Consider the following 10,656-nt stretch of genomic DNA (forward strand, 5'->3'; position numbering starts at 1 on the left):
GCAAACCGTGGTCGCCATTCAAACAGATATTCCTCCCAGGGTGACCACGGTAATTCAAACAGAAACTGCTTCTCCTTTGCCTACGGCTACTACTAGAAGTGAGTTGATGACTTTGCCTCCATGGCTTAGTTCTTTCACCCCGAAAAGAAAGAAGCAAGAGATCTCACCTGATGCCTTTGACTACCAGCAACTCAAACAGTCCAGATCCAAAGTTGCTAAGAAGGCAAAGACTATCTCTAGGGTAACTATTGATAGCAACAAGTATGAAAGTAGCTGAAATTGTGGAACCTATTGCAGATAAACCACTTGATGAAATGTCAGCTGCTGATTATAAGGTTACAAGGGTAGAATTGGGCAAGCAAACACATGAGGTCATTAAACATGATGCTCAGTTTTCTGTTGCTTCACTAGTGCAAAGGTGTGACGATCTTCTTGCAAAGAAAGACAAGCTAGAAGAAGAAAACCGACAGCTCATGGCAGCCATTCATAAAATCACAAAACCTGCTGCTGAAGGGAGTAACTCCATAGGTTCTTCTGGTTCCCAAGAATCTATTCGTGGAGTGGAAAGGGCTACTCAGAAAGTACAAGCACTGGATTCCTGGGTTGATCAGCTTCATGATCAATGTATACAAGTGGTAAAAGACATTTTTCAAATAATGTCTAAGTTGGAAACCATTGAGGAGAAACTGGATCAGACTTCTAACACTTTCAAAAAGAATCTGGAAAGTGTTGAGAAAAGTCTAGCAATCTGGCGTACCATGCCCCAACAACAGCTGAGTATTTTGCAGGAGCACACCATCATCTCTTCCAGGGTCATGTACTTGGAATTTGAAGAACTCATGGAAAACAAGACCCTTGTTCTTAAATCCCTCATTGAAGAGATCAGTGATGCAAGGAGATTCCGGGATGAAGTCTATCGAGGTATTGTCTCACATTGTGAAAGGGCCTCTTGCAATATAGTAAGTCAGGATGGAGAGCTGATTCCAGAAGAAGAGGTTCTTGCTGATTTACAGATGAGGATTCATAATGAATGGAGGAGCGAACAATTCTCGGCAGCTTCAATTCAAGCATTGATGAAACACCAAGCCTTTTTGCATGAGATCCAGTCTATCCTAGATAAAGACAATTTTGCGCTCCTCCGCTGTCACGACACTATTGTGATGACTATGGTTGTTGCTAAGAACACCCATGAACCGAATCCCGAGGAACTACAAGCAAGCATCCGGAAATTTCAAGGATTCGTGTCTTCACAAAATGCAACTTAAGTGTTTTTCAACACTTAGTTGAATTTTCCCTCTTTTGTAATCTTTAGTTGTAATTTTGTTTTGACAAGTTACATGTAAAAGCATTTTTTGTAAAATGCAAGTTACACATTACTTGCACTTTTGTAATTACATGTAAGGCAACTACAAGTCGTGTTCGATTAGGACTGTAGTTGGAATAAGTCTTAGTTAGTTAGAGTAACTCTTAGTTAGTTAATGAAGTCTCAGTTATTTATTGAATGAGTCTTGGTGGTTGAGAGAATCTCTCAAGTTAGTTAGGATCCTCCCACCTTTTTCTCAAGGCTCCTCTTCTATAAATACTTGAGAGGTCCATTGTAAATATATCTTTTGGAAAGCAAGCAAAAACTCTGCCAAATTTACAGCAAGAAGTCTTTGTGCTTATGTATGTGAATTGAAGGTTTTGAAGAATAATAAAGAAGGATTACTCAAGTTTTGAGTCTTTGAGCTACATGTTTGAGTTTGAATCTTTTTATCTCTTCTATGCAAAGTGTTTCTAAAGGAGCTTAGTCCAATCTGATTTGAAGTCTTTGAGCTACAAGTAGAGAAGATTAATTAAAATAGGAAAATCTCTAGAAGGAGCAGCAAGTCTTTGAGCTTGCGTCCATTCTTGAGAAAAATTACCGTTTGATAAGAAATAGCAGCAAGTCTTTGAGCTTGCATTAGTTCTTGTCTTTGTGTTGAAAGAATAGATTATTCCAGTCTTTGAGTTGTTATATTTTATTCGTTGTAAAATTTAGTATAGCAAAGGGTAGATAGGACTTCCAATAGTCAAGTCTTTGAGCTTGATATTGTTGTCCTGTCCCGAAGGAAGTGACGGAAGTCTTTGCGCTTTCAGAAAACTTCATTTCCTTTCTCTCATTTCACTTGAAAGTAGTTACTGCTGTTCATTTTCAATCGCTATCCTTTTCTGTGAAGAGAAAAGGATATTGTCTTTCTTGAAGAAAGAAGAAAGACTGTTGTCTCATCCTGTTTTTATTTCAGTTTTAGTTAGATAGGGGGAGCCTTCCCTTAATTAGGAGAGTTTTTACTCGTGTGCTGTGGTTGAAACCACAATTTTGTATATTTCCCCCAAGTGTACAAAATTTTCAACCAACAACACTTAGAATGTGCATTGATTACCGGATGCTGAACAAAGGGACAATTAAGAACCGGTATCCCATCCCTCGCATTGATGAGTTGATAGATGAGCTTCATGGAACCTATTATTTTTCTAAGATTGACTTGAGGACAGGTTATCATCAGATCAGTGTCAGAGAGCAGGATGTTGAGAAGATTGCATTCAGATGTCATTGCGGTGAGTTTTTGGTTATGCCCTTTGGCTTTACCAATGCACCAGTTACTTTTCAATCCACTCTGAACAAGGTCTTCCATTCTCAGTTGAGGAGATTTGTTCTGGTATTCTTTGATGACATTTTGGTTTATAGTAGAACTTGGGAGGAGCACATGGCTCACCTGGACACTGTTTTAGGCATACTTGACAGGGAGTCCTTGTATGCCAAGGAGTCCAAGTGTGCATTGGGCATGGCAGAACTTTTATATTTGGGTCAGATAATCAGCAGAGAGGGAATTCGCATGGATCCTGATAAGGTCCGTGCCATTATTGATTGGCCTACGCCTGAGACCTTGACTCAGCTCAGGGGATTTGTTGGTTTATGTGCTTTCTACCGTCGGTTTGTTTACGGCATGCTGCACCACTTACTAATTTGACAAAGAAGTGTGCATTTGTTTGGACACCTCTAGCACAAGAGTGTTTTGAGAAGTTCAAGTAGTTGATGACTACATGTCCAATTCTAGCCTTACCAAATTTCACCAAACCTTTTGAGCTTCATTGTGATGCATGTGGAGAGGGTATTGGTGCAGTGATTATGCAGGATCGTCATCCTATAGCTTTTGAGAGAAGGAAGCTAAGGGGTCCTGAGAGGAGCTATAGTATTTATGACAAGGAAATGTTGGCCATCATGCATGCAATGGCCAAGTTCAGGCAGTATTTAGTTGGCAACAAATTTTGTGTCAAAACCGATCATAATAGCTTGAAGCATTTCCTTGGACAGCAGGGTCTAAATGAACGTCAATAGAAGTGGGTCAGCAAGTGCCAAAGGGACTCAAAACGTTGTTGTTGATGCCTTATCTCGCCATCCCCATTTGATCTCCATGGTAGAGGTTTCTGAGGATTGGAAACACTTGATTACAGCAAAGTATGCCAAGAATTTGTGGGCTTCTAGCATTATTGATGGGACAGTACAGGACAGCAGATACTCTCTTGTGAATGATCTCATCATTTACAAAGAGAGAATATTTTTCGTCCCAGATTCAGATATGAAGAACAAGGTTTTGAGATCTTTACATGATTCACCTATGGCTGGTCATCCCAGATACTTTAAGACCTATAAGTAGGTACGGGAGAGATTTACTTGGAAGGGTCTCAAAACTGATGTTCTTCAGTATGTTAGCAGAACAAGCAGGAGCATACTTACTCTGCTAGGTTGCTTCAGCCACTTCGTATTCCTAAGAGGAAGTGGGAATGCGTATCTATGGACTTTATTACGAGCTTGCCGCAAGCTCAAGGGAGAGACAACATTTATGTGGTAGTTGATTGGTTGACTAAGTATGCACATTTCTTCCCGATCACGACTACTTATTCAACTGCATAAGTGGCAGATCTTTTCTTTTGTGAGGTATTCAGATTGCATGGGCTACCTCGGAGTATTGTCGGTGATAGAGACAGTAGGTTCATGGGTAACTTCTGACAAGAGTTATTCAGATTATGTGGGACAGAGCTCACTCCGAGTACTAGCTACCACCCTCAAACTAATGGGCATACTAAGATTGTCAATAAATGGGTGGAGGGATATCTGCGGAACTACATTTCTGGGCAGCAGAAGGCTTGGGTGAAGTGGTTGCATCTTTGTGAGTATTGTTACAATTCCACTCACCACATGACTATCCAAATGACACCTTTCAGAGCTTTGTATAACTATGATGCTCCTAGTTTTCTGGATTTATTGATGAGTGATTGCAAAGTACCAAGTATTGGGGATCTGTTACAGGAAAACTAGGATATCATGAGAGCTCTTCGTGAGAACATTCAGAAGGCTCAAAATCAGCAAACGCAATATGCTGATCAAAGGAGGGTTAAGCGATCTTTTGAGATCGGGGATATGGTGTATCTGATGCTACAACCCTATAGACAATCCTCTCTTAGGAAGAAGGGCTCGGAGAAACTCAAGCCACGTTATTATGGGCCATTCAAGATAATCAGGTGAGTTGGCGAAGTGGCTTATGAGTTAGATTTAACGGCAGATAGTAAGGTTCATAATGTGTTCCATGTTTCTCGCCTCAAGAAGGCATTGGGACAGCATATAGCTCCTTCTTCAGACTTACCACCCCTGGATGATGAGGGGAAGTTGATATTGGTACCTAAGGCCATCTTAGAGACTAGAGAGTGTCATCTTCGGAGGCGGGTCATCAGGAAAATTTTGGTTAAGTGGAGACATCTATCGATAGAGGATGCTACTTGGCAGAGTGAGAGTATTTTACAGCATCCAGCATTGAGTTTGCTTGAGGACAACAAAATTCAGGGAGGGTGGACTGTAATGTCCCCACTGTATCAGTTATTGATGGGTCAGTATTAGTTATTGATGGGTTAGCCTATTATTTGGACTCTCGTAGGCTAACATGTTTGGATAGAGAGTCTTAGTGGCAGTTCCACTTCTTCAATTCAGCCTTGGGTTGAGTTCCAAGGCCTTAGCAATCAGTGTGTGGGCTTAGTTGAGGAACTTACTATTTATAGTAAGTCAATTTGGCAACATCTGCTATTTTTAGTCAAAGCACCTAGACACGGGGGTTATTCAGTGTTGACTCCAGCTTCAGAGGGCACGTCAAAAGACTGAATAATGAAGGAGATTAATATTTTAGTGGTTAAGTTGTTTAATTAGCTTATATGATTATTATAATGTCATAAAGTGACTTTATTAAATTAAAAGCCACTTAAATATTATAAAGTGATTTTTATTAAATCACTTAAGTGAATTTGGGCACCAAAATTGATTGATAAACTATGCAAAGTGAATTAAATACATTTTAATGTATTTAAAAGGCATTTGGGCATACTTTGTGGAAATCGTGCCTTTTTGGGTTTATTAAGGCAAAGCAAGCAATTCAACCTCTATTATTGATTATTTGACATTTCTTGTTATTTTGCTCTATGGAATTCTTTGACAAGGATTTCAAAGGTTTGGCCATTAAAGAACGGAAATTCTTCGTGGATCTGTGATTGTGAGGCTATGGAAGACCAGCTGAATTATTGCAATTGTGAAGGCTTCATTCAAGAGTCTTATTGTGCTTCAACAGAGATTCTTTATTTCAGATACTGCAGATTTTTCAATAAGGAAAGGGCAAATCAGGTTAGATGCCCCTTTTAGCAGCATATTTCATTTCAATAATCAGCCGTACAATTTCCAATTGTTGGTCGTACAATTCAAGCTTGGCACATGGGGTCCAGAAAAGGGACTTTTGTCCAAGAGGCTGAAACGTCTTCCTATTTTGCAAATTGGTTGCACCATTCCCAACGCCCAGCATATTCAAGTGGTTTCATCACATTTTTGGCCTAGAGAAATTGTACTCTGGACTTGTACATCTATTTTGGTCAGTTTCCCAATTTTGGCTAGCATACTCCAGAATTCTTTATTTAAAATAAGTTGAGGACCTACAAGTATGTTTTATGTATTAGTTTCATTTGCAATAGTTATCTAATTCATAATATAGATTCAATTGCCCTATATTTGGTATCTATTCAGTTTTATGAGCAATTTTTGCTTGGTGCACTTGTTATTTTTTATTTACAATTGTTCAAAACTCTTGAAAATCCAAAAACAAATCAGCAATAGTATTTCAAGAGAGTTAGAACCAGCAGGGTTCTTACACTCTACAACCTACTACTTTATCTATACTCTTGCTCATTAGTGTATGTTATCATTCGCTTTGACGGCACAGAGTTACCAAGCTTTCTTGGACAAGCTTTGATACCCCTCCTAGGGATGCCATAAAAATGGTCTTCCACCCAACTATATGAAGTTGAATATCTCCACAACACACCACCTACAAATCCAAATATACCCCCCACCATTTGGCATTTGGATCCAGTTCTATCATATCCACGTACTTCTAAAGAGGAGAAACAAGATCTATTTTGAATTTAGGTTGGGTTATGGAGGTATAATCAGCTGCCATCGTAAGTCTTGTGGCAACAAGTTTTTATTTATTTATAAAAAATAGATTCAAACAAATAAATGAAAAAAAACGTAAATCATTTAAAATGTTAAGCATCTATAGAAACTAATGAAAATGAAAGGAAAACAAGTTGAAAGCAAAGCAAAAGAATTTGTAAAACAAAAACAAAAACAAGAAAATAAGAATAAATAAATAAATAAAACTTACCTCTCTTTAAAAACCTTATTCTATGATCTTGGAAACGAATGAACACTCGCAAATATGTAGGAATAGCCATACAACCGATTCGGAACCATTAATGGTCAATTTTCAACTTTATTTGTTCAATGATAAACGAGATGAAAATTTGACCTTTTGGAATGGTTTTTGCACTTTGCAATCGAAATGAGCTAAAATAATTTTGTTTTGGTGTTTAAAATGCTTTAGTTGGCACTTTTAGTGTTAGGAATTCATATTAGGGTCTCCTAGTCAGAATCAAAGGTCAAAAATATTTTAAAAAGAAAAAAAAAATAGAATAATGCCCAAAAATGGCAGGTTCACAGTTAGCAATCTATGTTCTCCCTGGGTTTGCCCGAAATGAACCCATCCTTGAATCCCACACCCTACCAAAATCCACGGAGAGACCAGACCAGACCATAGAGTGGGTTTGAGCTGGACCCAGATTCGGCCAGAAGCCTGGCAGATCCAATAATAAAGCTTTTTAATAAAACCATGAGGCGTTGAGGAAAAGAACCATTGCAATTATAACAGTCACCTCTTGAGATCCTTAAAATGTTTATTGAATTCACATTTAATATTAGTGTATGGAATGCTTTTGGATTTAAATATGTATTTTTTACATCAACATCTCAGATAGTGATCCATCATCAAGATGAGGAGAATTTGATGGATGGTTCAGTATGATTCAAAACATCGATGCAGAATATACATAAAGTTAAATCCAAAAGCACTCTATACACAAATTTCATGGATGGAGGAAAACTCGGGCCTACTAGAAGTTTATACCTTCTACCACAAGTAGAGCATAAGGCATAATTGCATTAGTTTTTATAAGAAATAAGTTTTTGATTGCATTCCACAGAAATGCATCGTTAGCCCTCAAACCCCATTTCCGCCCCCAATGGTATTTTGGGTAAGACAAGACAGCTGGGGACATCCCCTAGCTGTCCCAAAAAATCTGCAGAACTCTGAACTGTTTCCAAAACACGTTGCAGGAATAGGCAATGCTGCAGGACATTCGGTCGTCCCCAAGGCAGCCAGGGACATAAGAGATGTCCCTTGATCGTCATGGGGACAGCCAGACATCCTTGATGATAAGGCAATTCCTAGTAATGTTGTTTAAAATAATTCACAAAACAATAAAAAATACTGTTTTAAAATTTCTTCGTGAATCTGAAGAACTTATATAACCATTAACTGTTATATAAACTTTTCAAAATTACTTCATGACATAAAAAATTAACTGTTATATAACTTAAATCATTAGCCATGAATTTGAAGCATGATAAATTTATTCCTGTCATACTACTGTCACTGCTGACATGTCTTCTAGAGCATTGGCAAGTTAGGATTCTATGAAAACTAATTAGTGCAAACTCTGCCACATGTGTCAAGTAGAGAAGATCTGGGTCCCCAGTTAAAACTCTCATTGATTTAGCAAAAAGTTACAAAATTACATTGCTTTTAAAGAATAATGCACAAATTTCTCCAATGGATGAGCTCAAGTGGTAGAATCATAAGGGATTTCGTAAAAGAACAGATTTAAATTGCAGGAAATGTAATAAGATGATAAAAATGAATTAAAAACAGCATGCTCTGACACACTACAACAAACAAGGTTAGGTGAAGTTGCGACAACCGCAATGGCAACCAAGCAAAACATAAAATAATCGTATAAAGTAATGAATTTACCCAAAAAAACAAAGAAAAAGGCACGGTCTTATCTTATTCCAACTTTAAAAGCCTCAACTCAGCGAAGTGCAATATTGCAATTGAATTGGAGATGTCACTTGCTAGTGGCAAGGTTTAAAGAAAACTAAATAAGCTCAAGAGATAAAACCATGGGAAAATTCATAGTCTGGCCTCAACTTCAAAACCACATGAATTGACAAACGAACTCATGCGTGCACGCCACCCGGGGGGGAAAGGGGAAGGAATTGAATGGAAGAAATACAGGTTTTTTTAATGAATATACCAATTTTAAATAAATCAATCAGAAATTTAAATCTAAATTAAATAACTCGCTTTAAAATATAGCTTAGATCATTCATACCTAGATGATGAAATCAAACTTCTCGTTTATAAGATGGAGAGCTACCAGATCAAAATTATTTAAGGAAGAACTAATTGTATAACAGATGAAAGAACCTGGTTTATTTATTAGATACAGTCGATAAAATATAATATTTTTTTAAATTGAAGAAATGCAATAATTATGAAAAAGGACCAGTTACAGGCCGCCAAAAATAATACAAGAGAAGCTGTCCAAACGCGAATAAAATACACTACTTGTCAAACGCCTTGAATTGACTGAATGGATTCTGTTTTTTCACTGAATTATCGTGAAAACTGATGGATTGTATTTTAAAGATTTGAATCCAACCCAGACGACTTGACTTGACTGAACGGATTATATTTCAATGATTTGAATATAATTTCATTGAATATCATTGAATATCATTTCAAAATTTTCAAAGGCTTTTTGTTTATTTATTTATTTACGATGTATGTGTTTCTTTGTTCACATTAGTATTTAATATTTAACAAAATGCTTGACGTGAAATTATACTAATAATAATAGTGTGAAAGTAACATAATTTTCAATAATCAAAATATTGAGATTTTATAATAAAATTGGTAATATTTTATAATTAATGGAGTGTATTTTTTTCATTTATGATTGAATAAATAAAAATTAAATAAAAGTAAAGTTAAATAATTTATTTATTTTTGATATTTTCTTGAAGTCAAATTTTCATGAGTTTGTAAGGGATGGTGCATTACAAGAGATGGTGCTTTTATCTAAAGGCATCAATAGATTTTTTAAATGGTAGTTCCTTATTTTTTAAGATAGATTATGCTATTTTTTATATTAAAAAGCAGCAAAACAAGGGTGTTGACCCTTTACACCAACCACCCATTGGCAGCGTTAACATTAACAGCACATAAACTATCAGTAGCCTAGCAGTAAATATAAAAAATCATAAAAAACCTTAACCAGTAAGCTAAACGAAATAAAGTCTTAACAACAAGGGCCAAAAGGACTAGAGAAATAAAACCGGCCATCTAGTGGCTATTTGAGCACATGGCTCCAATCATCAGTAAGGAACTTAAAGAGTTCCTTTTAATTCCCTTCTTTTTCAGCATCATTGTCTGGGACTTTCCTCTGTATCAGGCACATGGAGGTAGTGAAGCTTTGCATCACCCTCATGTTGAATTTAGAGACACTAACCATCTTTTGTTATATCTCCAACACCTTCTTCAGAGCCTCTAAATCTTTCATTGTGGTCCTCTAGTTGACACAAATGCATTCACTCTCCCTCTGTCAGATGTCTTCCTCTTCTGGCATAGCATCTTGGGTTAGGTCTAGGGGTTCATTATGTTAAGAGTTGTCACTATTTGGTTTCTTCAAACTTTCAGCCTTCCACGTGTCATCCTCCTTTTCTTCTTCATCCTTAGCTTCCTCCTCCTCTGATTCTTCATCATAATCAACAAATTTCTTGCCTCCATTTTTGTTCATTGAGCGGTCGGCCAACCTATCCGACCGTCATCGAGTGCTTCTTCTCTTATCATCATCTTCGACACCCTCCTCCTCCTCTTTGCTAGCCACTTCCTGAATTGTAAATTTGTGCTTTGTGGCCAAGGGTGAGGGTCTTTGGCATTTCCTTTTTTTCTCCATGTCAGAGGCAAAAGTTGGGACTTTATCTTTGGCTCCCAAGTCTAGAGTGGGATTAGCCAGGGAACTAGGGTGAGAGAGGGTTTTAGCAACGAGGGGAATTTGTAGTCTTTTCTTTTTTCTAGTCCCTAGGGATTCAAGAATTGTAACCGCGGGGACAGAGTCATAGCATCGGGCTTCAAGGACTTCAAAGACCAAGAGTTGTCTACGCGGACAGAGGGCGAGGTGGGAATGGTACAGGCAGAAAAT

At 37.5% G+C, this 10,656-nt stretch overlaps 1 protein-coding gene across 7 annotated transcripts in view; it reads right to left on the bottom strand.

Moving 5' to 3' along the window:
- Window positions 1-9,129, bottom strand: part of LOC131075956 (long chain base biosynthesis protein 1) — a 289,362-nt gene extending 280,233 nt beyond the window's left edge. Inside the window, exon 1 of one of the 7 annotated variants that reach the window (XM_058012951.2) lies at window positions 9,021-9,129. The gene's annotated coding sequence lies outside the window, so the exon portion shown is untranslated. Of the gene's footprint in view, window positions 1-8,784; window positions 8,931-8,984 lie in introns of those variants that run through there. The other 6 variants (XM_059211149.1, XM_059211150.1, XM_059211148.1 and 3 more) reach the window with 6 other exon arrangements.
- Between the last annotated feature and the right edge of the window lie 1,527 nt (window positions 9,130-10,656).

Source organism: Cryptomeria japonica, chromosome 9 (assembly GCF_030272615.1).
Source record: "Cryptomeria japonica chromosome 9, Sugi_1.0, whole genome shotgun sequence".
NCBI lineage: Eukaryota > Viridiplantae > Streptophyta > Pinopsida > Cupressales > Cupressaceae > Cryptomeria > Cryptomeria japonica.